Raw genomic sequence first — 15056 nt, forward strand, 5'->3', positions numbered from 1 at the left:
TGCCTCTTCTATTTCCAAAGCATCTGCTTTCTTAATTCCAGGGGGACCATCCAGACACCCGACATCAGCCTCTCCCTGAACCTCAAAGGCAACCAGGAGGAGTAGCCAGGCAGCAGGACAGTTAGTGGGGGGCTTCGGGAGGGGTTGACCCACACCACCTGCCCCCCTCTCCCTGCAGGCTTGAAGCCAGGAGCAAAGAGCATGGGGCTGCCCCACATTCAATGGTCACAATTCCTGGTCCCCAAGTAAGAAATGAACCAGAGCTCAAGGATTAGGATCATCAGAGCATGCCCAGCCCTGAGATGGGGTCCCCTGGCACCACCGGAAGTAGTACCAGGTGCGTGAACATGAGATGAGGTGTCAGGACCACTGCCAGTCAACTGGCCACCAGAGGCTGAGGGCAGGCTAGTGAGGAAAGGTGGACAGAAGGCACATCCTAGTGTGAACCGGGTCTGCTGTCAGGATCCTCTCCCCCTCTGAGGCAGTTCACAGAGCAACTACTGCATTTCTGAACCAAAAATTAACACACAGGTTTTGACAAAAAATATTTTTTTGTCATTTGTGAATTTATATATTTGGGATGTCCTAAAGAGGTTTTAAAAATCATATGTAGCCGTAGCTGGTTTGGCTCAGTGGATAGAGCATCAGCCTGTGGACCAAAAGGTCCCTGGTTAGATTCTGGCCAAGAGCGCATGCCTGGGTTGCAGGCTCCATCCCCAGCAGGGGGTGTGCAAAAGGCAGCCAATCAATGATTCTCTTTCATCATTGATGTATCTCTCTCTCTCTTTCTCTCTCTCTCTCTCCCCCCTTCCACTTTGAAATCAATAAAAACATTTCTTAAAAAATAAAAATCATATGTATTTATATGTGAATCAATCAGGTTTATTACAAAAATAACATTTTATAAAATCAGAAAAGAGCCCTTCACTCCCGAACTCATTGAACACATGTGTGCCCCTCCATGTCCCTCCCTGGACCTGGGTCTTTGGGGGCAGGGCCTTCACAGTTTACCTTTCAGGAGCTGAGATGGGCTGGGAGACAGACAGGAGAACAAGAACCACATTTTATTTCAGAAGATACCCAAAGCCATGGAGAACACAGGCTTGGTGATATGAAGAGGGGGTGACAGGGACTACATGGTCCTCTTTTGCTGCCCTAACAAATGACTCAAACGGAGTGGCCCTCACCACAAAGTGTGTGATCCCAGGGGCTGTGGGTCAGAAGCCTGAGGCAGGTGCATCCAGCTGAGCTCCTCCCTGGTAGGTCAGAGACCCTGCTCCTGGCTCCTGGGGAACTAGAAGAGCCCTCTCCTTGCAGAGCAGTTTCCTGCTGTGTCCCTGCCAGAGCCACTCCCAGTTCCAGGGTCTCCAGAAAACCTTGGCTCCTGGTCCCTTCCTCCAGCCTCAACTTCCTGCAGCCAGCAACTCAGACTGAGCCCCTCCCACGGCATCTGTGACCCACCCTCTCACCCACAGCCCACTTTCAAGAGCACATGGTTACTGAGGGCCAGGACCTAGGAGGGGACAGAGCAGGGGAGAAGGTATCATCCATGGTGAGCTGCACCTTCTGTACATTCTGTAGAGGGTCTGGGGTTTGTTGGTGCTAAATAAATGTTCAGTGACTTAAAACAGCCACACAAGAACCCCTGGTTACACTGGCCCACCTGGCTGACCTCAAGTGGTTGCCAGGTTACCACTATGGCCTGTCTCACCATTGTGACCTGTCAGCTCTGTGACCTGTTGCCAGCTTATACCCCACACGCCTGGGTTGAGACCCCTTCAGTGTGAGGCCCCAAGAGACTCAGGGAAGGGCTCCCCAAGGCCTTGTCATATTTAACTCAGACTTGGCTGTTGAGACAGAGCTCGCCACAAGGAGAACTCAGGAAGCCACCACCAAGGAAGCCCTTTGGTGCAGCAAGTACCTCCAGGGCAGGGAGAGCCAGGCTGGTGCAGGAGAGGGCAGGCAGGAGAGGGTAGGCAGGAGAGGGCGGGCAGGTAGATAAAGGGTGGGTTGGAAATGCTGTCACAGCAGGAAGGCTTTTAGGCACCAGAATAGGGGGATCTGATTTATATTTTTTAAAGATCACTCGGTGATTTGACATTTGAAATGATATTTGACATGTGTCCTGAGAGCCAGGCAGGATTTGGGCAGATGAAGACGGTGAGATGTGCTTCAGGTGCAGACAGTGGACACGGCCTGGAGCAGGACAGATGAACACTGGGGACCAGAGCACATGCCTCTCAGAGCCTGTGAGTGATGGGACAGGGCAGGGACACAGAAGACCCTGCATGGAGGGGACAGGGCAGAGGGGGGCGGGGACTCTCCATGGAGGGGGCAGGGTAGGGGAGACAGGGAAGCCTCCATGGAGGGTCAGGGAAGGAGGGGCTGGGAGGCCTCCATGGAGGGGGCAGGGCAGGGAGGAGAGGGGACTCTCCATGGAGGGGGCAGGGCAGGGAGGAGAGGGGACTCTCCATGGAGGGGGCTGGGCAGGGAGGAGTGGGGACTGAACATTTTAAGTCACTGACTTGGTCCCTGCCCTGCCCTGCCCCCTCCATGGAGAGTCCCCTCTCCTCCTTGCCCTGCCCTGCCCCCTCCATGGCAGTGAATGTGCAGGGGTTGAAGGAACACCCCCTTTGAGGGGAGAGGGAAGAGAGAGGAACTAACTCCTTGGAGTGGAGACAGAGGACCTTCAATGGAGAGGCCAGGGAGGGGGGAAAGGGGATTCACCATGGAGGGAAATTGACAGAGGACTAGGGATCCTCCTTAAAGGGGATGCTCCTTCAACCCCTGCACATTCACTGCCATGTGAGGGGGCAGGGCAGGGAGGAGAGGGGACTCTCCATGGAGGGGGCAGGGCGGGTCTGGGAAGAGAGGGGACTCTCCACGGAGGGGGCAGGGCAGGGCAGGGACCAAGTCCCCTCTCCTCCCTGCCCTGCCCCCTCAATGGAGGGTCCCCTCTCCCTGCCCTGCCCTGCCCTGCATTAGGGTCCACAGAGGAGAGGGGACTCTCCATGGAGGAGGCAGGGGAGGGAGGAGAGGGGACCCTCCATGGAGGGGGCAGGGCAGGGAGGAGAGGGGACCCTCCATGGAGGGGGCAAGGCAGGGAGGAGAGGGGACTCTCCATGGAGGGGGCAGGACACAGGAATAGGAATCCCACCTTTGACGGGACAGGGTAGGAGGGAGGGGGCAGCCTCCATGGAGTGGGGAGAGGAGACCAGCAATGGAGGGACAGGGCATGGAGCAAAGGGTCCTTCCTATGGAGGGAAATGAGCAGGGGTGTAGGGATCCCCCTCTGAAGCGACAGGGCAGCAGGGAGAGAGCACCCTCCATAAAGCGGGGACAGGGGACACTCCATGGAGGGGAGATAGGTGACTCTCCAAACCAGATAAGAGGAGGGTCTCTTATCTCCTCTCCTTGTCCGTTTCATGGTGCATCCCCTTTCCCCACTCTATGGAGGGTACTCTCATGCCCCAGCACTGTCCCCTTTAAGGAGGATCCCTAGTCCTCTGTCAATTCCCCTCCATGGTGAATCCCCTTTACCCCCTCCCTGGCCTCTCCATTGAAGGTCCTCTGTCTCCACTCCAAGGAGCTAGTTCCTCTCTCTTCCCTCTCCCCTCAAAGGGGATGTTCCTTCAACCCCTGCACATTCACTGCCATGGAGGGTCCACTGTACCCTCTCTCCTGTCCCTCCATGGAGTGACCCCTGTCCCAGTGGAGATATGGGCAAGGGTATAAGGAATCCCCCTAGGAGGGGACAGGGCAGGGGAGAAGGTATCATCCATGGAGGGATAGGGCAGGGGGGGAATTTTTCTCTCCATGGAGGAAAGTGGGCAGGGGAACTAGGAACCCCCCTTTGTGGGGACCAGCATGGGGTTGGGGCACCCTCCATGGAGGGAGGGCAGGGGATGTTCCATGAAGGGACAGGACAGGGGGACAGGGCCCCTCCATGAAGGGGTATGGTCAAGGGGATAGGCATCTTCACTTTGAGGGAAGAGGGCAGGAGGGAAGGAGCACTCTCCATGGAATGGGGACACGGAACCCATCATGGAGGGTCCCCTACCTCCTCCTCTTGTCCCCTCCATGGCATGTCCCAAACCCCTGCTCTAAGGAGAGTGGTCTCCCCCTGCCCTGCCCCTCAAAGGGAGGATCCCTACCCCTCTAACCATCCCCCCCATGGAGAGGACCCTTTGCCTCCTGCCCTGTCCCTCATGCAGAGTCTCTGGTCCCCACTCCATGGAGGGGGCCCCCTCCCTCCTGCCCTGTCTCCTCAAAGGTGGGATCCCTATTCCCCTGACCATTCTCCTACATGGCGAATCCATTTCCCTCTCCCCATTCACTCCACTGAGGGTCCTCTGTTCCCACTCCATGCAGGGTGTCCCCCTCTTCCTCCCCCAGCCCCTCAAGGAAAGGTCCCTTGTATCCCTGCCCATTCCCTTCCATGGAGCATCGCTTTTCCCACCTCCTCATACTCTCCACTGAGGGTCATGTGTTCCCACTCCATGGAAGGTGTCCCCTCATCCTCCCCTGGCCCCTCAAAGGGAGGTTCCTTGTACCCTTGCCCATTCACTGGCATGGAGGGTCCCCTTTTCCCCTTGTCCTGTCCCTCCATGGAGGGTCCCCTGGGACATGGCAAGGGCAACAAAGAGACCTCCTTTGAGGGGACAGGCATGGAGGTGGGGACCCCCATGGAGGGGGATAGAGAGCACTCCATGTAGGGGACAGGGTGTGGGAAAGAGGATCAGCCTGGAGGAGAAAGGACAGGGGCACAGGGGACCCTCCATGGAGGAAGAAGGGCAAGAAGGGCACTGCCATGCTCCCTCCATGGAGGCTGCCCTCTCCCCTCCTGGGGGTGGGCAGGAGGAACGGGCAGGAGCATAAGCACCCCTCATTTCAGGGGGCAGAAAATGGATAACAAGGGAATCTCCATGGAGTGAGCATGGTAGGGACCACAGGGACCCGACATGGAGGAGAATGGGAAGGGGGATTCGAACCCCCCTTTGAGAGACAGGGCATGGGGGAGAGAGCACTCTCCATAAAGTGGGGACAGGAGACCCTCCATGGAGGGAAAAGACGGGAGAAGGGGGTTCCTCCATGAAAGAGAATGGTCAGGAGGATAGGTACCCCCCTTTTGAGGGGAAAGAGCAGGCGCAGAGCACCCTCCATAGAGTGGGAACAAGAGGCAAGCCATGGAGGGAACAAGGAGGGGTATAGGGAACCCTCTATGACTAGTCTCCTGTCCCCACTCCATGGAGGGCATCCTCTCCCTCTACCAGGTACCTTGTACCCTTGCCCATTCACTAGTATGGATGGTCCCCTTTCCCCCTTTTCCTGACCCTCCATGGAAGGTCCCCTGGGACATGGGCAGGGGATCAAAGAACCTCCCTTTAGGGATACAGGCATGGAGGTGGGGGGGGGCAATCCTCATGGAAGGGGGATAGGGGACGCTCCATGTAGGGGACAAGGAGGGGGGAAAGAGGACCTTCCCTGGAGGGGAAAGAGCAGGGGGTCAGGGAACCTCACTTTGAGGGGTCAGAACAGAGGGGACAGGGGACCCTCCATGGAGGAAGAAGGGCAAGAAGGGCAATGCCATGCTCCATCCATGGAGGCTGCCCTCTCCTCTCTTCCTGGGGGTGTGGGACAGGAGCATAGGGCACACCTCATTTCAGGGCCAGGAAAGGGAGAACAAGGGAATCTCCATGGAGTGAGCATGGTAGGGACCACAGGGGCCTTCCATGGAGGGGAATGGGCAAGGAGATAGGAATCCCTCCTTTGAGGGGGTAGAGAAGGAGGGGAGGGGGCACCCTCCATGAAGTGGGGACAGAGGACCCTCCATGGACAGACCAGGCAGAAGGGAAGGGGACCCTCCAGGAAGGAGAATGGTCATGGAGATAAGTATCCCTCCCCCCCCCCCCCCCCCCGCTTTGAGGGTAAAGAGCAGGCAGAAAGCACCCTCCATAGAGTTGGAACAAGGGACATGCCATGGAGGGGACAAGGAGGGGAGATAGGGGACCCTCCACGACTAGTCCCCTGCCCCCACTCCATGGAGGGTATCCCCTCCCTCTCCCTGGCCCCTCAAAGGGAGATTTCTTGTACCCTTGCTCATTCACTGCCATGGAGTGTCCCCTTTCCTCCTTGTCCTGTACCTCCACGGAGGGTCCACAGGGACATGGGCAGGCGATTAAAGTACCTCCCTTTGAGGGAACAGGCATGGAGTGGGTATAGGGGACCTTCCATGCATGGGACGAGGGGGGGGGGAAGAGGACCGTCCCTGGAGGGGAAAGGGCAGTGGGACGAGGAGCCTTGCTTTGAGGGTCAGAGCACGGGGGATAGGGGACCCTCCATGGAGGAAGAAGGGCAATGCCATGCTCCCTCCATGGAGGCTGGCCTCTCCCCTCTGCCTGGGGGGGGGGGGGGTTTGGGAAAGGGCATAGAGCACCCCTCATTTCAGGGGGCAGGAAAGGTAGAAAAAGGGAATCTCCATGGTAGGGATCACAGAGACCCTGCATGAAGGGGAATGGGCAGGGGGATAGGGACGCCTCCTTTGAGGGACAGGGCAATGGGGAGAGAGCATTCTCCATAAAGTGGGGAAAGGGGACCCTTCATGGAGGGACAAGAAGGGGAGTTAGGGGACCTTCCATAATGGTGAATGGGCAAGGGTACAAGGAAACCCCCTTTGAGAAGACAGAGCAGGGGGAGGGGGCACCCTCCATGGAGTGGTGACAAAGGACTCTCAATGGAGGGGACAGGGCAGAAGAAAGGCGATTCTCCCTAGAGAGGAGTGGGCAGAGGGTTAGGTATTTCCCCCTTTGAGGGAACTGGGCAAGATGGAGGGGGCACCCTCCATATGGAGTGGGACAAGGGATTCTCAATGGAGGGGACAGGGTAGAAGAAAGGCGATTCTCCCTGGAGAGGAGTGGGCAGAGGCTTAGGAATTCCACCCTTTGAGGGAACAGGGCAGGATGGAGGGGGCACCCTCTATCTGGAGAGGGACAAGGGATTCTCAATGGAGGGGACAGGGCTGGGGAAAGGGGACTCTTCTTAAAGAGGAATGGGCAGGGGGAGAGGGATCCCTCTTTGAGGGGACAGGGCAGGAGGGAGGGGCACCCTCCTTGGGGTGGGGACAGGGGAACCATCATGGAGGGTCCCCTATCTCCTCTGTTTGTCCCCTCCATGGTGTGATCCCTGACTGCACTCTATAGAGGGTGCTCTCCCCGCTTCCCTGCACCTCAAAGGGGGATCTCTAACCCCTGACCATTCCCCTCCATGGAGAGGACCCTTTGCCCCCTGCCCTCTACCTCCACTAAGGGTCCCCTGTCCCCAGTCCATGAAGGGTGCCCCTTCTCTACTGCCCTGTCTCCTCAAAGGGGGGGGATCCCTATTCCCCTACCCATTCTCCTTCATGGAGGATCATCTTTCCCTCCTCCAGTCCTCTCCATTGAGGGTGTTCTGTCTCCACTCCATGGAGGGTTTACCCTCCCCCACCCCTGGCTCCTCAAAGGGGGGTTCTTTGTATCCCTGCCCACTCACTGCCATGGAGGGTCTCCTTTCCCTCTAGCCATGTCCTTCCAAGGTGGGTCCTCATTTCATGTAGGGTGCCCCCTTCATCCCTGTCCTGCCCATCAAAGGGCAGGGTCCTGGTACCCCTACCCATTCATCTCAATGGAGAGGAAAGGGAAGGGTTGAGAGAACACCCTCCATGGAGGAAAATGGGCAGAGGAGGGACCCCCCCACACACACTGAGGGCAGGGCAGAGGAGGAAGGCACCCTCCATGGAGAGTTTGGGCAAGGGAGAAAGGGGAGTCTTCATAGAGGGGAATGAGCAGGGGTATAGGGATCCCTCTTGGAAGGGACAGAGCAGAGGAAGAAAGCACCTTCCATGGATTAGTTACAGGGAACTCTCCATGGAGGGGCCAGTACAGGGGGACAGGGCATTCTACATGGAGGGGAATTGGCAGGGGTACAAAGAAACCCCCTTTTAGGGGACAGGACAGGGAAAGAGGCACCCTCCATGGAGTGGGGACAGGCCAGAGAGGGGAGGGCACCCTCCTTGGAGGAAGATGGGCAAGAAAAACAATGTCCTGCTCCCTTCATGGAGGGTGCCCCTCCCCTCTGCCTGTGGAGGAAAATGAGCAGAGGGGTAGGGCACCCCACCTTTTGAGGGGTCAGGAAAGGGTGAACAAGGGATTCTCCAGGGATGGAGAAGTGCAGGGAGCACAGGGACCCTCCATGCAGGGAACAGAGTAGAGGAAACAGTGGACCATCTGTGGAGAAGGGGCAGGGAACAAAGAACCCCCATTTGAAGGGGCAGAGAAGGGGTGCCAGGGGAACCATGACAGGGGTGTCCTGTCCCCCTGCACTTTTCCCTCCATGGATGCTTCCCTGTCCTCCATGTCTTGCTCCGGCCATGGACAGTCCATTTCACCCTCTCCTTGCCCCCTCAAAGGGGGGATCCCTATCCCTCTGCCATGTCCCTCCACAGAAGGTCTGCTCTCCCCACTCCATGGAGGGGTCCTTCTCCCCCCGCTCTGTCCCCACAGGGCAGTGTGGATAAGGGACTTTCCACTGAAGCAACAGGGCAGGGAAAAGAAGACCCTTCGTGGCTGTGTCTGGGCAGGGAGGAGAGTGGACCCTGCTTGGTAAGGACAGGGCGCCATCCATGGATGGGATAGGGCAGGAGGGTCAGGGCAAAAGGGACAGGAGGTGGGGACACTGACCCCTCCATGCGGACACTCCCCACTACCTGTCCCTTTTGCCCTGGCCCTCCTGCCCTATCCTATCCATGGATGGCACCCTGTCCTTACCAAGAAGGGTCCACTGTCCCCCATGCCCTGGCACAGCTACGAGGGTCTTCCTTATTTTTTTTTTTTAAGGGGAGGATGATGATGTTTTTTGAATATATTTTATTGATTTTTTACAGAGAGGAAGGGAGAGGGATAGAGAGTTAGAAACATCAATGAGAGAGAAACATCGATCAGCTGCCTCCTGCACACTCCCTACTGGGGATGTGGCCTCAGCAAAGGTACATGCCCTTGACTGGAATCTGACCTGGGACATGTGAGTCCACAGGCTGACGCTCAATCCACTGAGCCAAACCGGTTAGGGCGGAGGTCTTCCTTTTCCCTGTCCTGTTGCTTCAGTGGAAAGTCCCCTATCTACTCTTCTGCATCCCTGGCCCTTCCCAAGGTCTCCTGTCCCCACTGCCCACCCCCTCTCATGGTGCCCTGTCCCCCTGCCCTGCCTTCCCATGGAGGGGCCCCTGTCTCTCCTGCTCTGACCACTCTGTGGTTGGTCCCCTTTCCCCTCTGCCTTTTCCCTCCATGCAGGGTCTTCTGTTTCCCTGTCCTGACCCCTCACTCACAGGCATCTGAGGGGCATATGCTCTGGTCTGTCCAGTGTTCATCTCTCCTGCCTCCAGGCTGTGGCTACTGTCTGTACCTGAAGCACATTCTCACCCTCTTCATCTGTCTAAATCCTACCTGAGCCCTCAGGACACATCTCAAATATCATTTCAAATGTCAAATCACAAGCAGGGGAAGGGGGGTGGGGGGTGGAGGGTGGGGGGTAAAGGGTGGGCGGTAGGGGGTGGGGGTTGGGGACTGGTGGGTGGTGGGTGGGGGCTGTGTGATATGGGGTGTGGGATGTGGGGTGGCAGGTGGGAGTAGGGGGTAAGAGGGGTATGGGGGGGAGGCGTAGTATTGGGGTATTGGGGCAGGCTGGTGGGAGGTTGCGGGTGAGGACTGGGGGTGTGGCGTGTGGGTAGCAGAAGGGGCTGGTGGGTGTGGGATGGCAGCTGGGGGTGGCGTGTTTGGAGTGGTGATAGGGTTGGCGGGTGAAGGGTGGGTGGAGGAAGAAGAGGGCATAGGGGCGATTAATGGTGATGGAAGGAGACTTGACTTGAAGGCAGTGAGCACACAATGCCATATACAAACGATGCATTATAGAATAGCACAGCTGACCTATGCAATTTTATTAATGAATGTCACCCAAATGAGTTTGATTAAAATAAATAAAAAGTGGGTCTATTGAGGGTGATTAGATTATGAGATTGGAGCCCTCATGAATTTCATTATTACCCTTTTAAAAGATCCCCCATGCTATACTTATCAGGGGATCACTCTATATGTTATATTAATGTCAAACCACTATTATATACACTTGAAACTAATATTGAATGGCATCCATAATTGAAAAAAATTAAATTAGTAAAATAATTTTTAATAAAAATACAAATCAGAGTGATCTTTAAAAAATATAAATCAGATCAGTACAGTCGGTGCCTAAAGGCCTTAAGCGCTCCAGCAGGGGTCAGCTCTCCAGACAGCATCATGCCTGTCTACTACACTGCTGGGAGAGGAATGCCCTGTCTTCTTCCTCCAGTTGCCCCCTTCACTGTTCTGGTGACATGTGGCACTGGTACAGGGCAGAACTGTGCTTCCATGAGAGTGAGCTATGCATCACTTTGGTTGCTTTGTTCTACTGAAGGAGCAGATACAGAAAAAAAATATATTTTTTAAAATCTTAATGGTTCTAATAGCATTTCAACCCACCCAAGGGCCGTTTATCTCCCCTTTCCTGCACCCAGCCAACCTGGCTCACCCAGCTTGAGGAAAGAAGGCAGGAATGGTGCTGCCCATGCAGCCAGTGAACATGCATCTGGCCAGACATCTGAAGAGAACTGCAGTTATCTTAGGATGGAAATGGAGGGACGCATCTGTGAGGATCAGGTACACACCAGAGGACTAAACTTTTTGTGACACAGTGATGGGATCAGAGCTGCAGGACATCACCACCATCTCACTCTCCCACTGCATCCCAGGGGACCATGAACCACCCACAGCAAGAAGCAGCTCCATGGCCTCGGACAACCCACTGACCCTCTGCAAAGCACTTGAGCTCACATGGCTGATCTCAGAAATCTTATGAATCCCAGAAATCTTAAACCCTACAAAGTAGCCTGTTTTGACATTTTAGGTCTACTCCTCCAAAGAAAGCCAGGCCTGGGTCTTTTGTAGCCTTCTCAGAGGTGTGTGAGACCCAGTAGGTGGAAGCTAGACCTGGTATACCTTGGAACATTTGCTGAGTGCCCTCAAACCCAGCACAGACAACAAGTTTGAACCTGCATCAATCTGTTGAACACCGCTCACTCTACCTGAGAACTCACTGAGAAGTTACCTCATGCTACTTGAATACCTCCAGAGACTCTTTCAGTGACTGAGCTTAACAGGCACATGGCAGATGCAGGCAGGCAGAGGCAGATATCAGGGGTGTTTTAGGACTTTTGATGAACTTGCCCCAGTCCCACTGCAGGTAAAAGTCAGCCTTGGTGCACTGCTTGGACTTCCTGAACTCACTCTGACACAGCAGAGGCAGCCACAAACTGCGAATTGCTTTGCAGCTCCAAATAGAATGCCAGGGGCCAGTCACGGAAAGCATCTGAAATAGGCCGGCACCAGAATCCCTCCCAGGACAAACACACAGTGGCCAACTTTAGATGACATCAGAGCATGATCCAATTAGCTTAATATGCAGCATGTCCAAAGAGAGAGCTTGGCAGGCACCAGAACAGGATGAGACCACTTCAGCTCCATGTGGTCAGCACCTGAACAGCAGCTCATACAATGTGAGGTCAGGGTTGATCCTCACAGTCAGTCAGCCTGAAGGTCAACCATGAATAGGCCAATAGCATTGTGGACTCAATGACAACAGGAGGACCCACATAACACACACAAGGGAGATTCCTAACACACTCAGCTCTGGAAAAAAGAAGACAGTGCCACTAGGTCTCACAGGATACCTACTACATAAGCCCACACTGCCAAGATTGGGCGTCTAATAGTGCAACACATAGAAACAAACACACAGAGACAGCCAAAATGGGTAGACAAAGAAACATACCCCAAATTAAAGCACAGAAGACACCTTAACAAAAAAACAAACAAAAAAAAAACCAAACTTTAATGAAGTAGAGGCAAGCAACAACAGAAACAGCATTAAAGAAGAAAATGGTTATAAGGGTTCTAAAGGAACTTAAGAATGGATGAAATCAGTGTGAACTTCAATAAAGAGATGGTAAGCATGAAAATGAACATATAAGCCATAGAAAAACAAGTTAGAAGTAAAGGATACAATGTCTGAAATGTAGAATCCACTAGAAGAAATAGGCAATTGGATGAAGCAGAAGATCAAATCAGTGATTTGGCAGACAGGGGAGCAGAAGACAATGAGGGCAGCAAAAAGAAAAAAAAAAATTAAATGAAGACTGTTTAAGGGATCTTCCTGGGGCAACATGAATCCTAAGAACATGAATTGCATCAAAGAAGTACAAGAAAGAGAAAATAAAGGGCAACAGATGGAGACCCTATGAAAATAAATAATGACAGAAACTTCCCTAACCTGGTGAAGGAAAAAGACAAGTCCAAGAAGCACAGAGAGTCCCAAACAAGATGAACTCAAAAAGGCTCACATCAAAACATCATAATTAAAATGGCAAAGATTAAAAACAAAGAGAAAATCTTAAAAGCAGACAGAGAAAGGTACTTAGTTATGTACAAGGGAGCTCCCATAAGAGTGTCAACTAATTTCTCAACAGAAATTATTGCAGGCCAACAGGGATTGGCACGAAATATTCAAAGTGATGTAAAGCAAGGAACTACAATCAAAACTACTCTGCCTAGCAAGGCTATCATTTAAAACTGACAGAGAAATAAAGAGCTTCCCAGACAACCAATAGCTAAAGAAGCTCATTATCACCCAACCAGTATTGCAAGAATTGTTAAAGCATCAAGAAGAAGGGAAAAAAATAGGAACAGAGTTAAAAGATTAGGATGGCAAAATATACATACCTATCAATAATCACTTTAAATGTAAATGGCTCCCACGTTCCAATTAAAAAACATGGTAACTGAATGGGTAAGAAAACAAGACCTACCTCAGAATGGAATATACAAACTAAAAGTAAAGGGGAGGAAAAATATATTTCATGCAAATGAGGATGAAAAAAAATACTGGGGTAGCAATACCTATATGTGACAAAACAGACTTAAAACAAAGACTGTCTTAAGGGACAAAGAAGGACCCTACATAATGATAAAGGGAGCAATCCAAGAAGAGGATATACCCCTTTAAACATTTATGTCCCCGACATAGGAGCACCTAAATATAGAAAGAAAATCTTGATGGATGTAAAGGGAGAGATTGACAGCAATACAGGCATAGTAGGGGATCATAATACCCCACTGACATCAATGGATCTATATATGCCAGACAGAAAATCTAAAAGGAAATAGTGACCTGAAATGACTTACTAGATCAGGTAGATTTAATTGGTATCTGCAGAGCATTTCACTGCAAAGCAGCAGAATATACATTCTTCTCAGATGCACATGAAATATTTTCTAGGATAGACCACATGTTAGAACACAAAACATGTCTCAATAAATTTAAGAAGATTGAAATTATATCATAAATGTTCTCTAACCATAATGACATAAAACTAGAAATCAATCAGAAGGAAAAAAACTGGTATACAAGTGATATATTATAGAATTGTACACACCTAAAACTTATCATCCCAATAAATTCAACAAAGAAGAAAAAAAAAATGAGAAGCAAAACAAACAAACAAACAATTTCGGAGATGGATAGTGGTGATCGATCCACAACATCAATGTATTTAATACAGCTGAATTGTATATTTAAATGTGGTTAAAATTGTATATCTTACATTATATGCATTTTGCCATAATAAAAGTTATTATTTATAAGATAAAAAAAGAAGAAAATATAAAGCACACAAAGACATAAAGACTAAATAACATGTAACTGATGAATGGATTAAAAATTAGATCCAAAAAGAAATCAAAAGATAAATTGAAACAAATGAAAATGGGAACCAAACGATCCAAAATCTACTGAACACAGCAAAAGTAGTTCTAAGAAGGAAATTTCAAAACATTACAGGCCTACCTCAAAAACAAGAAAAATCTCAGATAAATAATCTAACTTTACACTTAGAGGAACTAGAAAAGAGAAAAACGAACAGCTCAAAATGAGAACAAAGGAAATAATTAAGAGGAGAGCAGAAATAAAAAAGATTCTAAAAAAATACAAAAGATCAATGAAGCTAGAGTTGTTCACAGTGGTTAGTGCGTCCACACACCAAATGGTTATGGGTTCAATTCCTGGCCAAGGGCACGTACCTGGCTTGCAGGTTCAATCCCTGACCCTAGTTGGGCATCTGCAGGCAGGAACCAAATGAAGAGTCTCTCTCACAGGAGGGAGGAAACCAATTAATCTCTCTCTCTCTCTGTTTATCTCTTCTCCTCTTCCTCCTCCTCTCTCTCCTCCCTTCCATTCACTCTAAAAAATTCAAATGGAAAACGATATCCTCTGGTGATGATTAACAGCAATGAAAAAAAAATCAAAAAACAAAAATACATGATTGACAAACCTTTATCCAGACTCATCAAAAAACAAAACAAAAAGTGAGTAACCCTGTTAATATCATCAGAAATCAAAGAGGAAAAATAACAACTGACTCGACAGAAATACAATGATTGTAAGAAAACATTACAAACAACTATATGCCAACACATTGGACAATCTGAACAAAATGGATGAATTCCTAGAAATATACAATCTTTCAAAACTCAATCAGGAAGAAGGAGATCTGAATAGACCTATTACAACTCATGAAACCGAAGCAGTAATACAAAAACTCCCAACAAACAAAAGTGCTGGACCGGAAGGAATTACAGGTGAATTTTACCAAACTTTTTCAAATTATTCCAAAAAATTCATTTCTAGAGAAGACTCTCAAACTCATGTATAAGGTATGCATTATTGTCATTCCAAAACAGAATAAAGACATTAAAAACAAAGTTCGAAAAAAAAAGTTCATGCCAATATCTTGATGAACATAGATGCTAAAATCATCAAAAATATTAGCAAACTGAATCCAGCAGTACGTTAAAGAATCCATACACTATGATCAAGTGGGCTTTATTCCAGAGATGCAAGATTGGTACAATATCCACAGATCAATAAACATGAGGCAC

Source organism: Myotis nattereri, assembly GCF_964212035.1.
Source record: "Myotis nattereri genome assembly, chromosome: 1".
Lineage (NCBI taxonomy): Eukaryota > Metazoa > Chordata > Mammalia > Chiroptera > Vespertilionidae > Myotis > Myotis nattereri.